Raw genomic sequence first — 22,468 nt, forward strand, 5'->3', positions numbered from 1 at the left:
TCACCTGGCTAATACGATCCCTATGCTGAACCATGGCGGTGGCAGCGTCGTGCCATGGGGGTGTTTATCAGCGGCAGGGACAGGGAGACTGGTCAGAATTTAAGGAAGGATGAATGCAGCCAAGTACAAAGGGGGCCTTGAAGAAAACCTGCTCCAGAACGCGCGCAACCTGAGACTGGGGTGAAGGTTCACCTTTCAGCAAGACAATGACCCAAGCATACATCCAAGACAAGTTGGCGTGGCTTCGGGAAAAGTCTGACTGTCCTTCAGTGGCTCAGCCAAAGCCCAGACTTAAACCCAATAGAACAACTGTGAAGAGACCTGAAGATGGCTGTTCACAGACGCTTCCCATCCAATCTGATGGAGTTTGAGAGGATCTGCCAGGAAGAATGGAACAAACTACCCAAATCCAGGTGTGCGAAGCTTGTAGAGACGTGCCCAAGAAGACTCAAAGCTGTATTTGCTGACAAAGGGACTTCTACAAAGTACAAAATTAAGTGTCTGAATACTTTTGTAAATGAGAGATATCAGTTTTTATTTTTATTACATTTACAAAAATTCCTAAAAATACATTTTTGCATTGTAATTATGGGTTATTGAGAATAGATTGATCATTGCCAGAAGTAAAGGAGTCTGAACAAAAGTAAAGGAGTCTGAACACTTTGAAGTTACTGTAGGTACTGCACATTATCCACTAGGGCTAATAATAGTACAGTGACTTTATCTGGAGTCAGTTAAGTTTTGCAATATCAGAAATAATTTTGGTGTCTATACACACAAACTTTGCAGGCAAGTATGTGGACTATCAAGCCTGTTATGTGGTTTTGTCAATTTACCCAGAGGTAAAGAGCAAGAATGTCATTAGCCTGACATATTGAAGGGCTGAGGAACGTCTAGACAAACACGTTCAAACTCTGACACATGCCTGCCAAAGATGAGTTGAGCTGAGTTTTGTTGGAAGGATGAAGTAAATCCATGAAGATCTTTGAGTAATGTTTAACTCTGGTGAATCGTTGCTCAATAGCAACCCTTCTTTTTTATTTTTTATTTTAATTCTTTTATTTTTGTAATTTTTGTTTTAGTGGAACACAAACTCACAGAACTGAACTGGACGGCTAGGTCACCAGGGGTAATACAATACAGCTCATGTGTTATCAGTAGTTAGCTTTGTGTTAAGGGTTGCTTTCCCAATAGTCCCAGAAAGAAAGATAGGGCAGACAAAGACAGCACCAACAGGGCATCGAGGTAAGGATCACCTCAAGGCCATAACCATCTCAGTCCATCTCAGTCCATCTAGTCCTCAAAGGAAATTAAAATGATAAAATGTCTACTATCTTATGATATTTATCAAGCAAATACACATATAAACCAAGTGTAAACCCACTGATAAAACAAATCACAAAAAAGAAATTAGGAAATAATTATAAATGTGACATTACCAGTAATCCACATACATAAGATAATAAGGGAAGAAAAAAAAAATCTAATTACAAAGTATTTCCTGTCTTTGTATGTAATATGTCCATAATAACCATTTTGACCAATACTTACAAAATTGATCAATACAAAGTCTTTGAGAAGTTCAGTTTCTCTATATCATACATTTCCTTTATGATCATTATCCACTCTCCTTTTGTTGGTGGTTCCTTATCCAGCCATTTCTTAGTTATTGCTTTTTTGCTAGCTACAGGGAGTACTTTTAGAAGATACTTGTCCTGAGCGTTAAATTCGATTGGAATATCACCTAAATATATAGAGCCATAACTATAATCCATCTTAAAACCCAGTACTGATTTTATTTCTGTTTCTATCTCTAGGCAGTAGGATAGGATTCCAAAATATGTGAAACTGATCAGCCAGTGAATTGTTACGTTGTCTCCAGTAGTGCCCAGATTCTGGTCTACCATTCTTTAAATATTTTCTTCTCGGAGTATTAAAATACCTGATAATATTCTTCCATGAATATTCCTCCATATAAATTCTTACTTTTTCTCATTCACTTGAATGTGAATGTGTCTCAGGCTATATATATGTAAATCGCCTGAGACCATATATAGACACACACACACACACACACACACACACACAGACATATATATAGATATAGATATAGATATATAGATATATAGATATAGATATAGCCTGAGACCATATATAGACACACACACACACACACATATATATATATATATAGATATAGATATAGCCTGAGACCATATAGAGACACACACACACACACATCTATATATCTATATCTATAGATATATATAGCCTGAGACCATATATATATTTATATATATATATAGATACACACACACACACACACACACACACACACACATATATATATATATATATATATATATATATCCTGAGCCCATATATAGACACACACACACATACACACACATATATATTTATATATAGAGATATATATAGATATATCCTGAGCCCATATATAGACACACACACGCATATATATAAATTTTTTTTTTCATCTAAAAACCACGTTGTTCACCTGAAAAAATCCTCATAAATTTTATTCCAGCGATTGAGTCTTTGAGTCAAAAACTTGTGCCCCTTTACGATGACTGGAAACATCAAATCTGCTCATCAATAGTACTTATAATGCAACTACAATAAAATAATGGTAACTATGCGAATATATCAGCTATAATCTTTTAGGTCACGGGGTTCGGCGGTTAGTTGGTTGCCGATGCTAAGACTTTTAGCCACAAACACAAAAGTGGGCACAGACCCCGCCCCGCCATGACGTCACAACTCAGTCAGGTTTCTGTTTGAGTGAGCCCATGTTTGTTTACTGTCTTATGACATAAAATGTTGTAATTCTCTTGGGATTTCTTCTGCATTTTGTTTTCCAAATTATTTTTTGTCCCTAAAACCTCTTATTTTTCTGTCACTTGTGCCCGTTCCCCACCCCCACCCCTCGGCGGAGTTCACAGAGCCCGCCCCCTCTCCCTCTCTCCCCGGCAGCCTCCGCCTCTCTTCCCTGGTCTGTCTTCCACACCGCTGTTGTTGCAGCCATTTTACCGTGGAGCGTCGGCACAGCCGCGACCGGAGGATGCGGAGACAGCACCGTTAAAAGGTAATTCCGCGTTTTTGTTGAGCACTTTCATCCGTGTCGGTAACCTTTATGTTTCTGACCCATAAAACGCGTCGGGCAATATCCGGGGAGCTGAGGGCCAGGCCGGCCGAAGGGGCTTGGGGAGCTTCAACAACTAGTAGCTGCTTATATAGAGGAGAGATTGCTGGGAGAGTGTTTGGCGAGCAAAGCTTGTCGCTGGCTGTTCACAAGTCCGTGCGAAAAATGGCGACGTCTTTCACCAAACCACTGAAAGTTGTATATGAGCTTCTACTTGGCGACCACATGAATGTGTATTTGGCTACAGTATAATAGTGCTGAGTAGCAATGTTCTTTAAATTAAACTGAGTCTTCTTGGCGCGTTCGTAAAGGGGGCGCTCGAGAGCCACAGAACGAATTAGGTATGTGCACGTTTAGTAGCTCAACCCTCATTGGCTAGTCTATTTTTGTTTTAGCATTTCAGAAAATGCATAAACGTTTTTTTAATGAGGTGACACCATTGTTGGTTTCTTTGTTATTTTCTAGTAAACATATCAGTTAGCCTGTTTTGCTAGTTTTGTTTTGGTTTTTAATCTTGCAGTGTTGTTGTTGAAGGTTGCATGAAGAGGAACTATTGAGGCCCAGGCAGCACCAACATGGTGAAATGGTGAAATCACTTCATTTCAGTGGAATCTGGAATAATCGGATTCCCGCGTGGGAAATCCGAGCAAGGCTTTTTGAGGCGATTTCAACCTTGGTGAACTTTGACAGGAAAAATTTGTGCTATTTGCTGATGGAGAGCCAAAGTCATGACATCACATCCGGGCTAGCCTCTGTTCCACGAGTTTCTACAGCTCAGTGCAATCTCTCATTTAGATCTACTTTGTCTGTGTTTCTGAAAAAACTGCAGTTGCTATGAGAAACTGCAACCTTCGTGATTTTAACAAAGTTAAATGATTACTTTGCCCATAAATAACTACTGTTACGATGACAAAACTACCAGCGTGACAGCATGGGTGCTTGCATCTTCGTAACTTAGTGTCGTCAATATGCAAAGACACTAGCGCTCTCTTCTACAGTGTCCAGTCCTCTCCGTCCTGTTGTTATTAGAGACATGTCTAAACTAGCTGCGACCCCTCAACTTGCTCATGGACTCGCCTTTTCTGTCAAGCTGTGACGTTTAGCCTGCAACCATCTGGGACTTACAGGAAATATTGTCTGTTAAAGGCGGGATCACTTGAGCTCTGTATAGCAAACCATCATTACAGCACTGACCTTTGATGGAACGAAGAGCCAGAGAATCAAAAATGGAGGAAGCTATTGTGGTTAACTGTCAGTTAGCAAGCTAGCCAGGTTGGGGTACCACTCTTCAATAAATCTGTTGAATGAAATTATGTCCTCACAACAAAAAGACACTCGATAGCAATGTTAAGAAATACAAATGAGTTTTATTGGCAAATCTAAACCGGGGGCACTTGTAAGTTACAAAAGGTTGTAGGTTGCAGGTTGAAGCTCAGCCTTTATTGGGGAGCATGTGTTTTAGTGTTGAAAATATATTTTTTAAATGTAGTGACACTATTTTAAGTTTCTCTGTTCCTAGTAACTCAGCAAAGAAATGTGTCACTTTTAGTTATTTGGGCTGTAAGGTGAGTTAGAACATCCTGTACAGCTGTGTCTACCTTATCCATACTTGTCACTATTTTGTTCCACTTTTTCTGTCCGTTTCTCATTGATGTAGCTGGGTAGCTATCGAGCTATCTAGGGAGGTGCAGGATTTTTCCCTATAAAGCTCTGATTGGTTGATTGTCATTGGGCACAACAAAGCAAGAAAACTGGATATGTGGGCAGAAAATCAGAGGCCTGGAACCACCCTACAATCAAGCAGCTATTCAATACTTACATGCCCATATGTACATTGAAAGAGTTACTGGTGTCTGATCATTCCCCCTGTCCATACTGTCTGACAGGATTACACTGTAGCTGAAGCTAATGGGAGGCCCCTTGATTTTGTCCGAGTTAGACGAATCAAGTGGGGATCTTATAAACATTTGGCCTGTTTATTTAACTCCCTCGTCAGCCGTTTTCTCAGATGAACTCCGGGTTTTTCAGATGCATTCTCACCTACCTGGTTCAGGAAAGGGCTGCCCTGTGGAAATCGGAGTGTTTTGTTCGTATCATAAACAACCGAGTCTGTTGCCGTTCCTTGAATTCGATGGCCCTTAATGAAGTTCCCGAAACTTGTCGTCTCTTCAGTTAGACATTTTCATTGGCATCTTTGTGTGAAAGACTCATCCTTAACCCTTGGATGTATGTATATTTCTGGTGTCAGGTCAGTTTCATAATAGAAATGTTATCAACACGTCCACTCGCTAACTGTCTTCGGACAGTGACCTGCTCAGTCGGACATTACACGTACTTTGTTTTAGGGAGCTGGAAGGGTAAAGTCCATTTAATGTCCAGTCCAACTGATTCAGACATTTGTATTCTCACACACCGCTCCTCTGGGTAATGTCTAGATGAGTTCAGGGTTGTAGTGCATGTGTTAAAGTAAAATTTGTATTTTGCCGGCACAAACTGACTGTTTGCTAAAACCCCTCACCTGAAGAGCTACCGTCCAATCACAACTTAGTAATGTAACTAGGCACAGCCTGCCATCAAGCTTTGGAGTAAGGACACGAGTTGATCTACTCTAATGTAAGCCACTAATATCAGTATGCCTGGCTAGCTTACTACCTACCACTGTAGGTAGTAAGCTTTAGTAGTAACCTTGTGTTCACTCCAAGACCAAAAGTTAGTACATCATTAACTAACTACAGTATTTTGTCTAGTTACGGGCATTGTAAATAATCCCTGTTCAAGACTGGAACATCCACTGTGTGGGAGCTGTTCCTGAATGATTCTACATCAGTTTAACACAACAGTGGCTAAACTTAGCGGCTCCGCCTTGATTTTTATCACAATTGAGGAAGTTTACACTCCACCAACCCCTGCTGACAATCCCAAATGCAATGCTTTTCATTTTACAGATGCCAGAATTAGTGTATACAATAGTAGCCCAACAGGTGTCAGTGATGATCCAAAAGGGTGATGATTAGTAGTTCTCCAAAACCTGAATTTGCTGTTTACAGTTGAGTGAACAGGGTGTAGCATCGGGATGTTTGAGGGCTATTTTTCCCCATTGGTATTTACTGGGAGTGAACCTCTAAATGTGTCAAGTATCTCGAGTTTTCCTGTATCGGTTTTAGCACACCTTTCAGACCTCAAGGCTGTAGGACACACTAACATGATATGCCAGTATTGAGTTGAAGTACAACAATATGCCTTATTATCCCTCTAAATTATGAAACAGCAGGCTACAAAAAGCAGATAACTTATCAAATAAACAAATGTTTTTACTTAAATTACCGCGATAATTGTGCTGATGCTACGTGTGTATTTTTACAGTAAAACAAAACTCTACCAACTTGTATATACCATATGATGGATCATGACAGTAGCACTGAACGCTGTCAGCAGCGAGCTCGCACAGCTATGGTAAGCGCCATGGGGAAAACATGTCAGTCAGTCACTACCTACCACACAGTGCTCGAGAGCTCTTGTCAGTGTTGGACTTAAGAGTATGGGCACATGGCTGTTTCTTGGAGGCAGTACGTACCAGTGTAAACTCGCAAAAATAGGAGTAGAAGATATTTGGCCATTCATTTTGGGCCAGCACTAATAAGGAGTTTTGAAAGAGTGAACAAGGGAGTAATTTCAGACAAAGGCCTTGTCTGTAATCATAATGGAGCAGAATACAGAGTCTGGATTTAACTTCCAGTGTTTTCATTGTCCCTTAAACCAGAACAATTTATGTGAGTGGTTGATGATGTTGACCAGAACCAAAGGCTCCGCAATTAAAGAGCTGCGAACATCTCTGGCTTGTAAAACTGACTATTCACCACTTTCCAGATCCCCTGTTAAGTAGGCAGAGATCTCCTCATGGCAGTAGATGAGCTTCAGCATTGAAGTCATGATGAACAAATTCTCAAATTCAATACAAATTTAGATTTTAGTTAAGATAGGGAGGGTCCTGAATTCTTTCAGATTAGTCGGGTTGCCAGGAGATTGACCTGCAGCAACTTTGATATATGATCAGTTGTCTAAAAAGTAACTTAAATTCACTTTTTCGACATAGAAGATTACATGTACAGTAAATATTTACACTATCGATTGATCCTGGTCCCAGTTTATAGTGTTAATTTCAACAGAAGTTATTTTCCATTTTCCAGAGAAAAATCCAGTAGTTCTGCCAACTTGACCCTTAAAAAATCTGTGAAAAATTATAAGGATTTAATTAGGATCATTATCCTTTTGTAAAAGCCATCCTCTTCTCATCTTTGTCTTTTTTACAGACGGTGTGATGTTTGCTCCCAGAATTTGCTGGTATTTAATTGAATCCATTCCCTCTACAAGTTACATGTTCCCTGTGCTGCTGATTACAACACAGTTGCGAAGCATGATCAATACACCCCCGTGCATAATAGTTAAAGAGGTGTTCTTTTCATAACATTCTGCACCCTTTTTTTTCCCACCAAACATACCTTATCTTTGCGGTCAAAAAGTAGTGTTTTGACTTAATCAGCTCACAGGACTTGTTTCCAAAACGCATCAAGCTTGTGCATATGTTCCTTTGCAAACTTCTGCACCGAATTTTGTGGTAAGGATGCAGGAAAGTTTTTCTTCTTATGACTCTGATGAAGGTCATATTTATGCAGGTGTCGCTGCACAGTACAATAGTGCACTACCACTCCAGCATCTGCTAAATCTTCCCGAAGGTCTTTTGCATAAAATCAGGGTTTTGATTGGCCTTTCTAGCAATCCTACGAGCAGTTCTCTCTGAAAGTTTTCTTGGTCAACCAGACCACAACTTGACCTCAACCATTCCTGTTAACTGCCATTTCTTAATTGCATACGAATAGAGTTAACAGCTACCTGAAAACTCTTTTCTATCTTCTTTTAGCCTTCTCCTGCTTTGTGGGCATGAATTATTTTAATCTTCAGGCAGATACTTAGAGGAACTCATGACTGCTGCGTGCTGGGACAAGGTTTGGGTTTTGCATCACTTGGCCTTTCCTAACTATGATTGTGAACAAACCATAGCCCTAACAAGCTAGTTATGGTCTGAGTCCTTGGTAAAAGTTGCCTGAGTGCTCAAGTATCTTGGAGTGCCCAAACTTTTGTAGGGTCCTTCTTTCCTTTTTTTCACTCTAAAATTGTACAAAACAAAAATAATACACTAATCTTGCTTAAAAGGTTGAAAAGAATGTTTCACCATTTAACTTTATGCCTGCTACATTCTTCTCACAGTAACGGAAAGTTTGACCAGGAGTGCCCAAACTTTTTCATGCCACTGTCAATACAGTAATTCATTTTTTTTAAGGAACAATGCCAAAAATGTGGTAGTTGCAGTCCTAAATGTAAAAATGTAAGGATCCTATATTACCATCTAATAATCACTACATTTCATGTTGAAGGAGGCAGACAAACAATCACTGTGCTCAGTGTAAATGATCCAACATTTATTCTTAGACAATTAAGCTGTGTTTAACAAATAAAGTAAACAAAAACTTTCAGAACGATTCTCACTGGATGATAGGACAGTTAATTTGGACAATGAGCTTTGTGATTTCGGGAGATTTAAATGTCGGCAGGTTTGCTGTGACAGTGCAGTTTGAGGGTGAGGCTGCCCTCATTTAGCTGCTTTTCTGAGTGTCTGATTTCAACAGAAGTGTCCAGATTGTTAGTAAGTGTGTTCGACATTATCTTTGTCGGTCTTGTAGTGTGAGTATTCAAGCAAAGCAAATTGCCAGTTTGGTCACTTTCAAGATGATTAATATGAACTTAACAAAATGTTGTTAAGAGAGAGTCGCACCTTGTTGTTATCATAACCTAGTTTATTAAAATGTAATTACAAATTTTTCAAATAATTGCCTTTATTTGAAATATGCTTATATTAGAGACAGCGTTTATTCCTAATTTCCCATGTTTTATAAGTATTATAAAACATACATTGGATTTTTTAGGTTGATTTAAAAAAAAAAAAAAAAAAAAATTACAATATGTTGGCCAATAGTAATGTATTGTTAAACAACCACATAACAAACCATATGGACATGGATCCTATAGATTTAATCATTAAAGAATTGTGACAAAGATGCATACTGATCAGGACATTTTACAGTTCAAAAATGTTACTTATTGACTGACATACATTGAAACTGATCTATATAGAAGCTTCAGAAAGTATTCAGACCCCTTTACCTTTTGCAAACTTTTATTGCAGATTTAATTGTAAATGGATAATATTGCCATTTAAAGAAATGATGGTAAGTCTCTACAAGCTTCGCACACCTGGATTTGGGCAGTTTATTCCATTCTTCCTGGCAGATCCTCTCAAACTCCATCAGATTGGATGGGAAATGTCTGTCATCTTCAGGTCTCTCCACAGATGTTCTATGGGGTTTAAGTCTGGCCTTTAGCCTGGCCACTCAGGGACAGTCAGAGACTTGTTCTGAAACCACTCCAGCATTGTCTTGGCTGTATGCTTTGGGTCATTGTCGTGCTGAAAGGTGAACCGTGGCCCTGGTCTCAGGTTTTGTGCACTTTGGAGCAGGTTTTCGGCTGCATTCATCCTTCCTTAAATTCTGACCAGTCTCCCTGTCCCTGCTACCTTGCTGAACCACCCCATGACACAATGCTGACACCACCATGCTTCACTGTAGCAATGTTATTAGCCAGGTGATGACAATTGCCCGGTGTTTACTAGACATGGTGTTTTTGTAGTTCTGGCCAAAACGTTTGATTTTTGTCTCATTGGACCAGAGAATCTTTTTCTCATGCTCTTTGACAAACTCCAAGCAGGATTTCATATGCCTTTTACTCAAAGTGGCTTCTGTCTGGCCACTCTACTCTATAGGACGGATTGATGGAGTGCTACTGAGATGGTTGTCCTTCCAGCAGGTTCTCCCATCTCTACAAAGGACTTCTGAAGCTCTGTTAGAGTTGCAGTTGGGTTCTTGGTCATCTCCCTGAACAAGGCCCCTCTTGCCTGGTTACTCAGTTTTGCTGGATGGCCAACCCTAGGAAGAGTCCTGGTGTTTCCAGACTTCTTCTGATTTCACAGTAATTGAGGGCCGCTGTACTCCTGGGAAGACTCGGAAGTTTAGAAAATGGGTTTTTTACCCCTGCCCTGATCTATGCCATGCCATCACTGAAATGCAGTGTGAATTGTGGGACCTTTTATATACATAGGTGTGTGCCTTTTGTAAACTGTGTCCAGTCACGTAAGTTTGCCACAGGTGGACTTCAGTTAAGCTCTAGACGAATTTCAAGGATAATTAGGGCAAGAGGATGCACCTGACCATAATCTAGAGTGCCACAGCAAAGGGTCTGAATACTTTTGTAAATGTGAGATTACAGTTTTTGACAAAATTTTTAACAAAATTTGCAAAAAAAAATCTCTAAATATGTTTTCACTATGTCATTATGGGTTATTGAGTTTAGGCTGATGGGGGAAAATGGCAGTTTTATTCATTTCAGATGAATTCTACAACACAGTGTGCAATAAATGAAGGAATCCAAATAATTTCTCAACTTTCTCTACCTTCACTACTTTCTTCTACTGTAAAGTTATGCTACTGTCAGTAAGAAAGAATACTCCCTGCAGATGTTTGACATTCCTTCCATGGGCTAAAATGGCATAATCTCTTTCCTGCCTTTTCTGGTAGTTTTCTTTTGTTGTTTTTTTGTTTTTGTTTGAAACACTTACAGGAAGTGTTGAGTTTCATTGACAGTAGCTTAACTGCGATCACAAAGTACAGAGAAGTGACTGGAAATAGTGGGGGAATGAAGACACTATTAAAATTAAAAAGAGAAAGTGAAAGCAGCAGAGAGGTAAGTATGACATAAACTGACGGAATTAGTGATGTGAAAACGTACATTGTATGGATTTTCCCATGTTGGCTGCTAAGAATACGGGCAGTTGTACCAGCTGTTCTGATTGCTGGGAGGTTGAACAATCTTAATTTGTTAATGCAAACCACAACCTAGACCAGAGAATTCATTGTATACCCAATTTCAGCTTGGTTGTAAGATCCCCCTATGGGTTCGGGGGGATCGGGGGCAGAGCTGTTTTAAACATCACACTGGTAGATTCTTCGTGCCAGCATTTCGATTTTGCTGTACCAATTGTTAGAAATATAGATACAGATTTTGTCACATTACATGAAGTGCACAACCAGCATAAGTACAACATGTGCTTGTTAACCACTTAGCCTAGCATCCCTTTTCCATGCTGAACATAAAAAAATGCATGTACAGGGCACCTCAGTAGCCAAATGGCTAGGGCACATACCATCTACTATCCATTGCAGGAAAAAATACAATGTCTTTTAAAATGGCTCACATAAATATAGTTTCATTTTCCCAAAGCCTCAGTAATGTTTTTTTTTTAAAACAAATGGGTTCTGTAGTTTTCAGCAAATTTTACTCAAATAGGAGGTACTAGTGCTTTTGTTGTATGTAAGATTGAGTGAAAAGCAACGTGCCACTATATGTAACAGTATGGTTCACTGATGTGTTTTTTAATAATTTTTTAGACAAAAGTGGAGCTAGGTAAAGTGGAATACAATTTGTCAACCTTTGTTTAAACAGACGGTGCTTGTTAGTAAGATCAGTTCATTGTTTGTGTTTTTTCATTGTATTTGTTGACAATAAGTAAAACATAGAATATCACCAATCTTATGCTTTAATATACCAAATTCCTCTGGACTCACTTCAAAAGTGACCCATGACATTTTATTATATTCCATTAACTTCAGCTGCCGTTACTTTACAATACAAATTCTGAACAGGTCTCTCCTGGTGCTTCTAAATGATCACAGAGCAGCTTGAGCGATCAGACGAGCAAACAGAGTTTGTTTGGTTTTTTTAGTTTTTTTAACATCTCTTTCATACACCTGGTAAAACAGGAGATGACATCACAGCTGCTGCTGTCATTAATCTGTCTGGTCATACCACAGTGATGCCGCATACTGCATTTAGATTCCCACCCATGGTTAAACAATGTTCTGTTGTTTTTGTTGTCGCAAAATTGTTTGAGAAGCTTTGTGGGAAGAAGTGACTGTTTTAAAAAATAAAAAAAACCTGATTCTGACCTTCTATGGACATACAGAAAAGTTACACATCCAAACAAATAATGCCGCTAAATTTGTCCCACATGGTGCAACAGTGCCATCTGGAACAGATAATAGACAATCAATGGGATCATAAATATACTGAAGTAAATATCTTGTTGGTACAATGGTGGTGTTCTTTCATGTACCAGGATTTGATTTAGAGCATGTCAGTGTGACAATACCCACTGCCCTCACACTCACACTGCGTGTAGGTGCTCAGCTATGCATTAAGCTAAACCCATTTCAAGTAAACGGTAAAGACAAAGGTTGGCCTCTCAACCTTTTTTTTTTTTTTTTTTTTTAAGCAATTGCAAAACTGTGTTTAGCCTGGGGTCTGTGTGCTCAGCTAAAAGCTTTGTATTATTTTGATATTCTAAAGATTTGATTGTGAATTTCTGCTGATTAAAAACACCACCAGGAGTGTGACACTGACATGCTAACTTTAAAATAATGATGGAATGAAAGTCTCAGTTTTTTTCCACAAAATACACACAAAATGTTTTTTCAATGCTTCCTTGAACATGCCTTTTTTTCTTTTCTTTCCCCCCATATAGCAGGAGCATAAGAATTAGACAATGTGTACACACTGTCTAATTCTTCGCGTAACAAAAGCATCACGTTAGCAGAGCAGCAGTAGCCGCTTCAATCCTCTGTCAGTGTTTACACAGAATGTGTTCAGGCATAGTATTGAGTGTAAGTCACTTGTGTCTTGGTAGCGTTTACAGCTTAACACACAGTCACTGTCGTTACACATGAAACATGGAAGAAAGTAGACTTGAAGCATAACAGTTAGCTTCATGTCGTGGTTACGCACATATAGCACAAGTGAAACACAAGCTGTTAGGCGACCTGTTGAGACAGCTGTGCTGTGTAGACACGTCTTTAGACTCTTGGCTGAGTTAAGTTATTTTGTTTTTGCTCCCAACATACATGAATGGTATGAAATTATTTACTGATGTGGCTTTTGAGGACTGTTTCATTTTTATTAGACTAATAATGTTAGGAGTCACATTGGAGTATTTGCAGGGCTCCAGATGGTAACCATTTTGGTTGCACATGTGACCAAAAATCAGTCAACTACAAAACTAAACATTTCCATCGGTTGCATCAGTACGCCTGGCATTTAGCACGTCTATCTCTGTGTTTGTGAGTCGTGTTATTTTTTTCCCCAACTGTATTCTGCTAAGACCCGCCCCTACTTTGTGCTGATTGGATCTGACCCTGATATTCTTCGCGGAATGTGGGTGGGAAAAATAAAATAAAGCATGCGTGTAGGTGTGAAACTGAGCCCTGTAACATACCAGTAATTAAAAATGAAGAGAACTATTGATTGTTTTTTTCATCAAAAAAAAATACTGCAGTGCCCGTTACATCCCTGTCCTCAATAAGATGCCTAATCCCAGCATTTCCCATAGGCTCTACTTGGACGAACTGCCCAACCTAGTTAAATCTTATATTAGAATGCCTTGTTTCACTCTATTAAAACTAATTAATGTTTGGCCACACACGTCTGAGTTGCGCGAACTTCAGTAACTGCGTTGGCACTAGAGGCTTTTCTGTGCTGAGCCGCCTAGCTGGCATTTAAGGGACATCTGTAAATTGTAGCTATTAGTAACTTTGAGTCTCTGCGTGCACATAGGTCACAAGCCGCGCCAGCCATCAGCACAAATAAAATCTCAACCTGTGAGAAACACTGAATCCTGAGCCAACATCTTTGGTGGAGATATCCTCATCTGACTCTGAGCCAGAGCCTACGGCATACAAAAAGGCCAAAATATATGCCTTTGGCAAAGAATGGCTTGTCCTATTTCCGTGGCTCAGAAATGATATAATGGCCAACAATCTGCATTTTATTTATTGCAAAGAGTGTGGTCAAAGCACTGCAACTTAATTCCTGTTTACTATCATTTACATAATGTGTTAAGAAATTACCAATGTGTATGGGAACTGACAAAAAAAGGTAATGCTTAAAATGTATTACTGCGGTGCCAAAAGGCACAGTGAAAAATGTTGGGTGTACCTAAATTATGTGCTGGTGCACCTAAAATGAAAAAGTTAGATGCACCAGTGCAACAACAAGCAGCTTCACTGCTTTGTGAAGCTCAGAAAAGCCTATTGTTTGCAGCTGTTCTTTTTGTAATGATTATGTATGGGAAAGCCATTTTGGCAAAACTAAGTGTAGCCCCTAGGTTTATTGCCTCACAGCCCAGTGCTGTTCCTTTTTGGACTTGGTACATTCTAGCCAATAACAGTCAAAAACTGAATTGACAGAAAAGACTAGGGTCAGACCCAGAATCCCTCAATTATACTTGCAAGTACATGGAAGCAATATTTTAAGGTCATTATTTTAAGTGGGAGCTCCAGGGTTTTCAGAGTTGAGCAGCAGCCTAACCTGTGTGTGAAGCTATGATGTTAGCTAACATTACCTAACATAAATTTTGATGGTGGTGCACCAGATGCGGTACAAAAATGGTGGTTGTGTGATTTTTTTTTTTTTTTTCTCTGTGCTGAGCCGCCTAGCTGGCATTTAAGGGACATCTGTAAATTGTAGCTATTAGTAACTTTGAGTCTCTGCGTGCACATAGGTCACAAGCCGCGCCAGCCATCAGCACAAATAAATTCTCAACCTGTGGGAAACACTGAATCCTGAGCCAACATCTTTGGTGGAGATATCCTCATCTGACTCTGAGCCAGAGCCTACGGCATACAAAAAGGCCAAAATATATGCCTTTGGCAAAGAATGGCTTGTCCAATTTCCGTGGCTCAGAAATGATATAATGGCCAACAATCTGCATTTTATTTATTGCAAAGAGTGTGGTCAAAGCACTGCAACTTAATTCCTGTTTACTATCATTTACATAATGTGTTAAGAAATTACCAATGTGTATGGGAACTGACAAAAAAAGGTAATGCTTAAAATGTATTACTGCGGTGCCAAAAGGCACAGTGAAAAATGTTGGGTGTACCTAAATTATGTGCTGGTGCACCTAAAATGAAAAAGTTAGATGCACCAGTGCAACAACAAGCAGCTTCACTGCTTTGTGAAGCTCAGAAAAGCCTATTGTTTGCAGCTGTTCTTTTTGTAATGATTATGTATGGGAAAGCCATTTTGGCAAAACTAAGTGTAGCCCCTAGGTTTATTGCCTCACAGCCCAGTGCTGTTCCTTTTTGGACTTGGTACATTCTAGCCAATAACAGTCAAAAACTGAATTGACAGAAAAGACTAGGGTCAGACCCAGAATCCCTCAATTATACTTGCAAGTACATGGAAGCAATATTTTAAGGTCATTATTTTAAGTGGGAGCTCCAGGGTTTTCAGAGTTGAGCAGCAGCCTAACCTGTGTGTGAAGCTATGATGTTAGCTAACATTACCTAACATAAATTTTGATGGTGGTGCACCAGATGCGGTACAAAAATGGTGGTTGTGTGATTTTTTTTTATTTTTATTTTTTTTTTTTTAATTATATCATTTATTTTATTTTTTATTCATTATTATTATTATTTTTTTTTTTTTTGCGATGTGAAGTCACACGTGCCACGATCAATAGCGCTGCTGCCAACCCCTCAAAGTACCTGGTACTTGGATTTAGTATTACCTCCTGAGCACTGCCCAAATTTAGTTTCACGAACTCGTCGTCAGAGCAGGCGGAGAACAGTGGAAAGACAGAATCTGTGACATTCGATACATTTGATTAAATTCCTGCAGTAAAAAAGGGTTGTGTGTGTGTGTGTACATAAATGAATATACATGCACATACATACACAGTGACACAATTTTTGTAATTTAGCCTCTGTACACCACCACCATGGATTTGAAACAAAGCCGTCAAGATAATTATCTAAGTATAGACTTTCAACTTTAATTCAAGGGATTTAACTATTTAAATATACCATTAACCGTTTAGGAATTACAGCCATTTCTGTACACATACCCTCCTTTTTCAGAGGCTCAAAAATAATTGGGCAATTGACAGTTGATCATTTTCATGGCTAGGTGTGGCCTGTTCCCTTGTTATTTCATGACAAATTAAGCAGATAAAAGGTCTGGAGTTGATTCCAAGTGTTGAATTTGCATTTGGTAGTTGTTCATGGGAACTCTCAGTATACATTCCAAAGAGGTTTCAGTGCAGATGAAGGCCTCCTCTTTCATCATGAACCAACAAAACTATCAGACAGATGGCAGAAACTTGAGGAGAGGCCAAATCCAAGATTTGGTACATTCTTAAAAAGAAAGAATGCACTGGAAATCCCAGCAACACCAAAAGGCCTGGAAGACCACTAAAGTGGATGATCGCAGAATTCATTCCTTCGTGAAGAAAAACCCCTTCACAACAACTAGCCAGGTCAAAAACACTTTCAAGGAGGCAGACGTATCATTGTCAGTCTGCAATCAAGACACACCTTCGTGAATGTAAATACCAGGTGCAAACCACTGGTAAGACTCGAGCAGCAAGGCCAGATTAGACTTTGCCAGAAAACCTCTAAAAAAGCCTGCCCAGCTCTGGAACAAGATTCTTTGGACAGATGAACCCGAGATTAACTTGTACCAGAATGATGGGAAGAGAAGAGTATGGAGAAGGAAAGGAACGGCTCATGATCCAAAGCAACCACATCATCTGTCAAACATGGTGTAGGCAGAGTTATGGCATGTATGACTGCCAATGGACCTAGGTAGCTGGTGTTTATTTATGATGTGACTGCTGATAGAAGTAGTAGGATGAATTCTGAAGTGTATAGGGCTATACTACCTGCTAAGTTTCAGCCAAATGCTGCTTAACTGATAGGATGGTGCTTTACAGTATAGATGGATAATGACCCAAAACATACTGCAAAAGCAACTCAAGAGCTTCTCCAGGAAAAAAGAAATGGAATATTCTTCAATGGCCAAGTAAGTCACCTGACCACAACCCAATTGAGTATGCTTTTAACTTACTGAAGACAAAACTGAGGGCAGAAAGACCCACAAGCAAGCAGCAATTGAAGGCAGCTGCAGTAAAGGCCTGGCAAAGCATCTCAAGGGAGGAAACTCAGTGTTTGGTGATGTGCATGGGTTCCAGACTTCAGGCAGCCATTGGCTGCAAAAGATTTTCATCCAAATATTTAAAATAATACTTATATTTATAATTATATTGGTTCATCCAATTACTTTTTAGCCTATAGAAATAAGGGACTATGTATAAAAATGGCTGTAATTAATGTGATATTAGTTAATGTGATATTTTTGTCAAACCCCTTGAACCCCTTGAAAGTCTACACTTAAATCACATCTCGATGGCCTCATTTCAAATCCATTGTGGTGGTGTGCGAAGGCAAAATTATGAAAATTGTGTCACTGTACAAATAGTTATGGACCTAACTGTATTCAGTGCACACAAATGTACAGAATATGGTGCTGCATAATAACTTGTTGAATAATGATGATTTTGGTTTCCAACAGTAACTTAGACTGGATCAGGCTTTATAATATGTGCTTTGTACCTAGTATGCCTGCTCTTGCGTATCAAATGTAGCGCTCCCTGTCCACCAGGTAAATGACTGATCATAGGTGTTTGTCAGCTAGCTCTGATTAACTCCTCTGTAGCCACACAGTTGCAGCTGTGGGAAGCAGCTGCATTTTCACTGAAGCCACCCTACAAGAGAAGTGAAACTGTTTCATTCATTGTCCTAGTAGTGGTAATAAGTTTAAGTGGGCACATTTGAAAAACGTTTGTTTGTGTGTGTGTGTGTGTGTGTCTATCAAATTGTTGTTTGAAATTTTTATTTTGTCATTGCTGTGTTGAGTGGTTGTGACAGTTTTCCAGCTCTGGTTGTGTGAAGTAGGTTGTTATTCGGGGTTGGTGACTACTACTGTGACCTATTCAGGGTAGAAAATTATGTCATTGATTTAAGTTCCCTGGTATTTAGAAACGCCTTGTTGTTGTTGTAGTAAAATGCTGCTTTTTCATTTCTATAATCTGTAAATGATCTGTTTTGCTTCTGGTCAATTGACACAATGACAGAAAATATTTTAACACTCTTCCATGATGAAGGTAATATAAATAACCAAACCTTTTATTGAGAGAATAAGGGTTTAGAGCCGTGCAAGCAGCTCTGTGTGGCTGCATGTAGGCATAGCAATGGGTTTAGCTAAATGCTAATGCCAACATGCTGATTTTTAGAAGGTACAATTTTCTTTATCTTAATTTAGCATGTTAACATGCCAGGAAATGTTTAATTTATAAATGCTTTAAAAACTATACAGTGTGAAATATTTATAGATGAATACCCTGCTAATCTTGAGATTGATGAATCCAACCCTCTTTTGTATTGGGTTTCAAATCATTGTTTAGCTGTATGACCACAACTTTACTGTTTTGGTTCACACTCACCGCTCTCGTAGCGTTGTTTTCAGCTGCAGCAGGCAGCTGTTTTCAGTGAATAAGCTCTGAAAACCCCAGTACACTATGTGCTCAGCACCAAACAGCAGACAAACACAGTTAGAGAATATCTGGTGAACATGGTGGAACATTTAGCAGCTAAAAAGCCAGATATTTCCCTCAAGAGTTGGAAGACACCATAAGAGATCAAAGAAGAGTGGATATTGGCTTTCCACTCATCAAGTGCCCAGAAACACAAATCCAAATGAATGATAATGTTGCTCTAAAACTGCTGAATGTGTAAATCAGACACTGTTTGTTGCTGATTTACATATTGGTAACAGTTCACAATAAAAAACTATATAAGGCAATAATATGTCAGTTTTATATTTACTCTGCACCCAAGTGGCCAGAAAATCATTTATAGAAGTTTTAAACAAAGATTAAAATGTATCTGTCACTCTGTGGGTTTGCTTAAGGAAGTCTTTTTAGTTTAAGTGCAGTTTCACATTGTGGAGTTTTTGACCACTGTTGGTACTCAGAACAAAGTTTTGAGTGGGTGTCTGCTTTTATATGTTTGAGTGCTCTCCTAAAATAGGTATGAGAACACTGACAAATCCTGCTTTCTTTGTTTGTTTTCTTCTGGGGTGTTACTGTGATAATTAGGCTAGTTTTCCATTCTGCAACAAATCGTGCATTCAGTTTCACAATGTTATCATACAAGGTATCTGTAAATTTCATTTACAAAGGTTTTAAATATGTGCCATTGCATACCCTAGACAGTAATGTTGGTTAGGGTTCAAACCCCAAAGGGGTAGAACCCTCTTGAGTTTGTGCTGATTTTATTATTATTTGTCTTATGCCGTGGATCTAATTGGCATTAGCCACCATATGGCCTGACCAGATGGTGGCGCTGTATTTAAGGGCCAAAAACGCAATTTTGGAAAGGCCACCGCTCCTCACACCGTAAGTCCCGTAGATTTGAAATTTGACCAGCAAGTCTAGCCCAGTGTGCTCTAAAAAATGCCTATTGGACCATAAAAGTCCGCCACGATAGATGCCCATTTGTATAATGTGAAAAACAGTAAGTGACATTTACTTTTGGATTTTGACCGTATCTACACCAAATTTGCTATACAGCCTTGCAGGACTGAGCTATACAATTCTACAATAAATTGGCAAGATTGGTCCAAAAACATGGCCGCCAGCAATCAAAACATCTTAGCAAAAGGCAGGGCTTAGCAGCAAACTGTCCATAACTCTTGACAGATATCTTTGGCCATGCTTGGAAATAGGTCTGCCAAAGCATTTTGAGCCCAACTCACACGGGGCACCACAACTACCACAAACCTGTACCTCCAAAACCCGATTTCACCCGTTTTGGTACACTTGATCTGGGGGCAAGTATTAACCAAACTCTGAAGTCCCATATTGATTGTTGCAAGTGGGTGTGGTCTGTTCATCATTATCTGGCGTTTTTATGCCTTTGCTCAATTTGCTGTCAGCTGGAAGTACCGAGAGACATGAAACTTGCTACCATACCAAGAAATGATGTGCAAATGGTAACTCTTGGTTATTTTAAATCCATAATCTCAAATTATTTAACCTCTTTTGGTACCTGTTTTAATTGATTTTGTTGTTACATTATTTATTAATTGTATTTACATGTTTGTTTTAATTGTTCTTCTTTTATCTTGTATTTTTATTAATCTGTATGTGCTTGATGTCATTGTAAATGAGGGCTTTGCCCTCTAATTTTTGAGTTTAAATAAAGACATAATGATAATAAATGCTTCACAAAAAAAATGATCCCAATCGGCCCAATGGTGGCATTATAATTAACAGTCAAAAAAGTGAAAAATTAGAATGGTCAACCCCCCTAAACTGAGAGTCCTATTGACTTAAAATTTGGCTCACATCTACAACTCAGTGTACTTTACACCTCTTGGACAATAAAGGTTACCATGATGGATTTAAGGGCTAATTTGCATAATGTGAAATGGCGTAACGTGATATCTACTTCTTGGATTTCAACTGTATCAACACCAAATTTGACGTACAGCCTTGCCGGAATGAGCTACACAATTTTACTGCAAATGGGCAAGATCGGTCCAAAAATATGACTGCCATAAATCAGATAACTTCACAAAGGCTGGAGTTTAGCAGGAAATTACCCAAAACTCAAGCTGTTTTTAGAGCAATCCTGATTAAAGTCAGATGAGCCATCCTGCGTTATCTCCTGTACATTCACACCAAGTTTCGTTAACAAAAGGGCGGGCAAATAGCAGCACTTTCAGTGTGCAATTATTAATGCATGTGTGCGTATGGCCTATCACATGTTGGTTCATAACTTTTCATAAATTTCAGCCGAGTGCACCAACTTCACTTTGATATTCAGATTTTTGTATGTAATCTAGCAAAGAGGAGCTTGGAGATTTGATGAAGCGATTTTTTGAAGTGATTTTTTTGATTAATCATGGTGCACATATTTTGACTATTTTAAAAATACACAATTACTGTTCTCTGAAGTGTCTTCATACAAATTATGAAAAGTAATTGCAATATGTATTTAGAATACATGTAAGAGAAATGCTGCCCTCATCTGACTGTAAATTCACCAACATGAGTATTTAAGATAATTGGGGAATACCAGTCATCTTTCTTTAAAGGCCGGCATATTCATAATCATGAATAGTCCTTGATATTCATGATTATAGTTCCTTTAAAAATATAGATGGTTTTGTCCTTTTTCTGGATTTTTTTTAAACAATTGGACTCACTTGCACCTCGCTTTTATTTATTTAGGCTCAAACACTTTGGTTTGGCCCATTCTTTTGTAATTCAGTCAGAATGTTGTATAATGACATTAACAGCTGTTCTTAAAAACTGGTCCAACATGTTTCTCGATCTCAGGAGGCATTAGATGGGGTTCTCCGTTATCTCCTTTGTATTTATTTTAGCCAGAGTCATTATAACTTTGTCAATTCCGCGTATCTCAGCCCATCTCATAGCAGCCACTTCACAGTGAAGTCATATTGTACACAATTTACATGGTTTTAAAAAGCTATTAAGGTCCATGATGCTACCACCCAATTGAGGCATGAGTCTCATAAAGCAGGGCTGCAGCCTAAAATAGATACTCTGTTTTCCGTATTAAAGTCTATTTTTCCAATCCCTTGAGTATTCATAGGAACCTTAAATACACTTCATGCTTAAGTTATATAGTTATTTTCCCAAGTGTATATCAAACATACCGTGCAACCTGGATAAATTTTGGCTGATGCAGGGCAAAAACATCTTAGCATTATAATAGCACCATCCATTTGCATTACCCTTTTTCTCTTTTCATTAGCCTGTTATTAACTTGGCAATCTTGAAGATTTCAGTCTTGGTTGATTTGGCTCTGTAGTTACTAGTGGTAACGTTAAATGTGGTTTAATACCATAATTTGAATAAATAAGTCAGGCAATAATTGGCCTTTTTCTTTCATTCTGTGAGCAACCATGATCTGATTTTTGTGCTGCACAGGACATGGGTCTGCACACAGCAGGGGCACATTGAAAGGACTTGGTCACCTGGCTGACAAGTTGGAGGTGTGCAGCCTGTCGCCTGCAGCTCTTCATCAAACAGCTCACTGTGGCAGCTCCTTCTTGTTCCATTGCAGCCTGCAATATTTCAAACTGATCCACTGCCCGAAAATGACCGTCGTTTTGTAGACGTATTTTTGATGAACGATAGCATAAATGTTACGCTCAATGACAAACAAATTGCACTTCCACTTCATAACAAAAAGTAAATGTGTGTTTCACCAGTAA

The 22,468-nt window shown here is 38.9% G+C and overlaps 1 protein-coding gene across 1 annotated transcript in view; it reads left to right on the forward strand.

The window, feature by feature from the left end:
- Positions 1–2,957: 2,957 nt before the first annotated feature.
- The window catches only part of ccdc71 (coiled-coil domain containing 71), a 35,758-nt gene continuing 16,247 nt past the window's right edge, over positions 2,958–22,468 (forward strand). Inside the window, exon 1 of the mRNA XM_040115690.1 lies at positions 2,958–3,106. The gene's annotated coding sequence lies outside the window, so the exon portion shown is untranslated. The remainder of the gene's footprint in view (positions 3,107–22,468) is intronic.

The sequence above is a fragment of the Xiphias gladius genome, chromosome 21, assembly GCF_016859285.1.
Source record: "Xiphias gladius isolate SHS-SW01 ecotype Sanya breed wild chromosome 21, ASM1685928v1, whole genome shotgun sequence".
Classification (NCBI taxonomy): Eukaryota; Metazoa; Chordata; class Actinopteri; order Istiophoriformes; family Xiphiidae; genus Xiphias; species Xiphias gladius.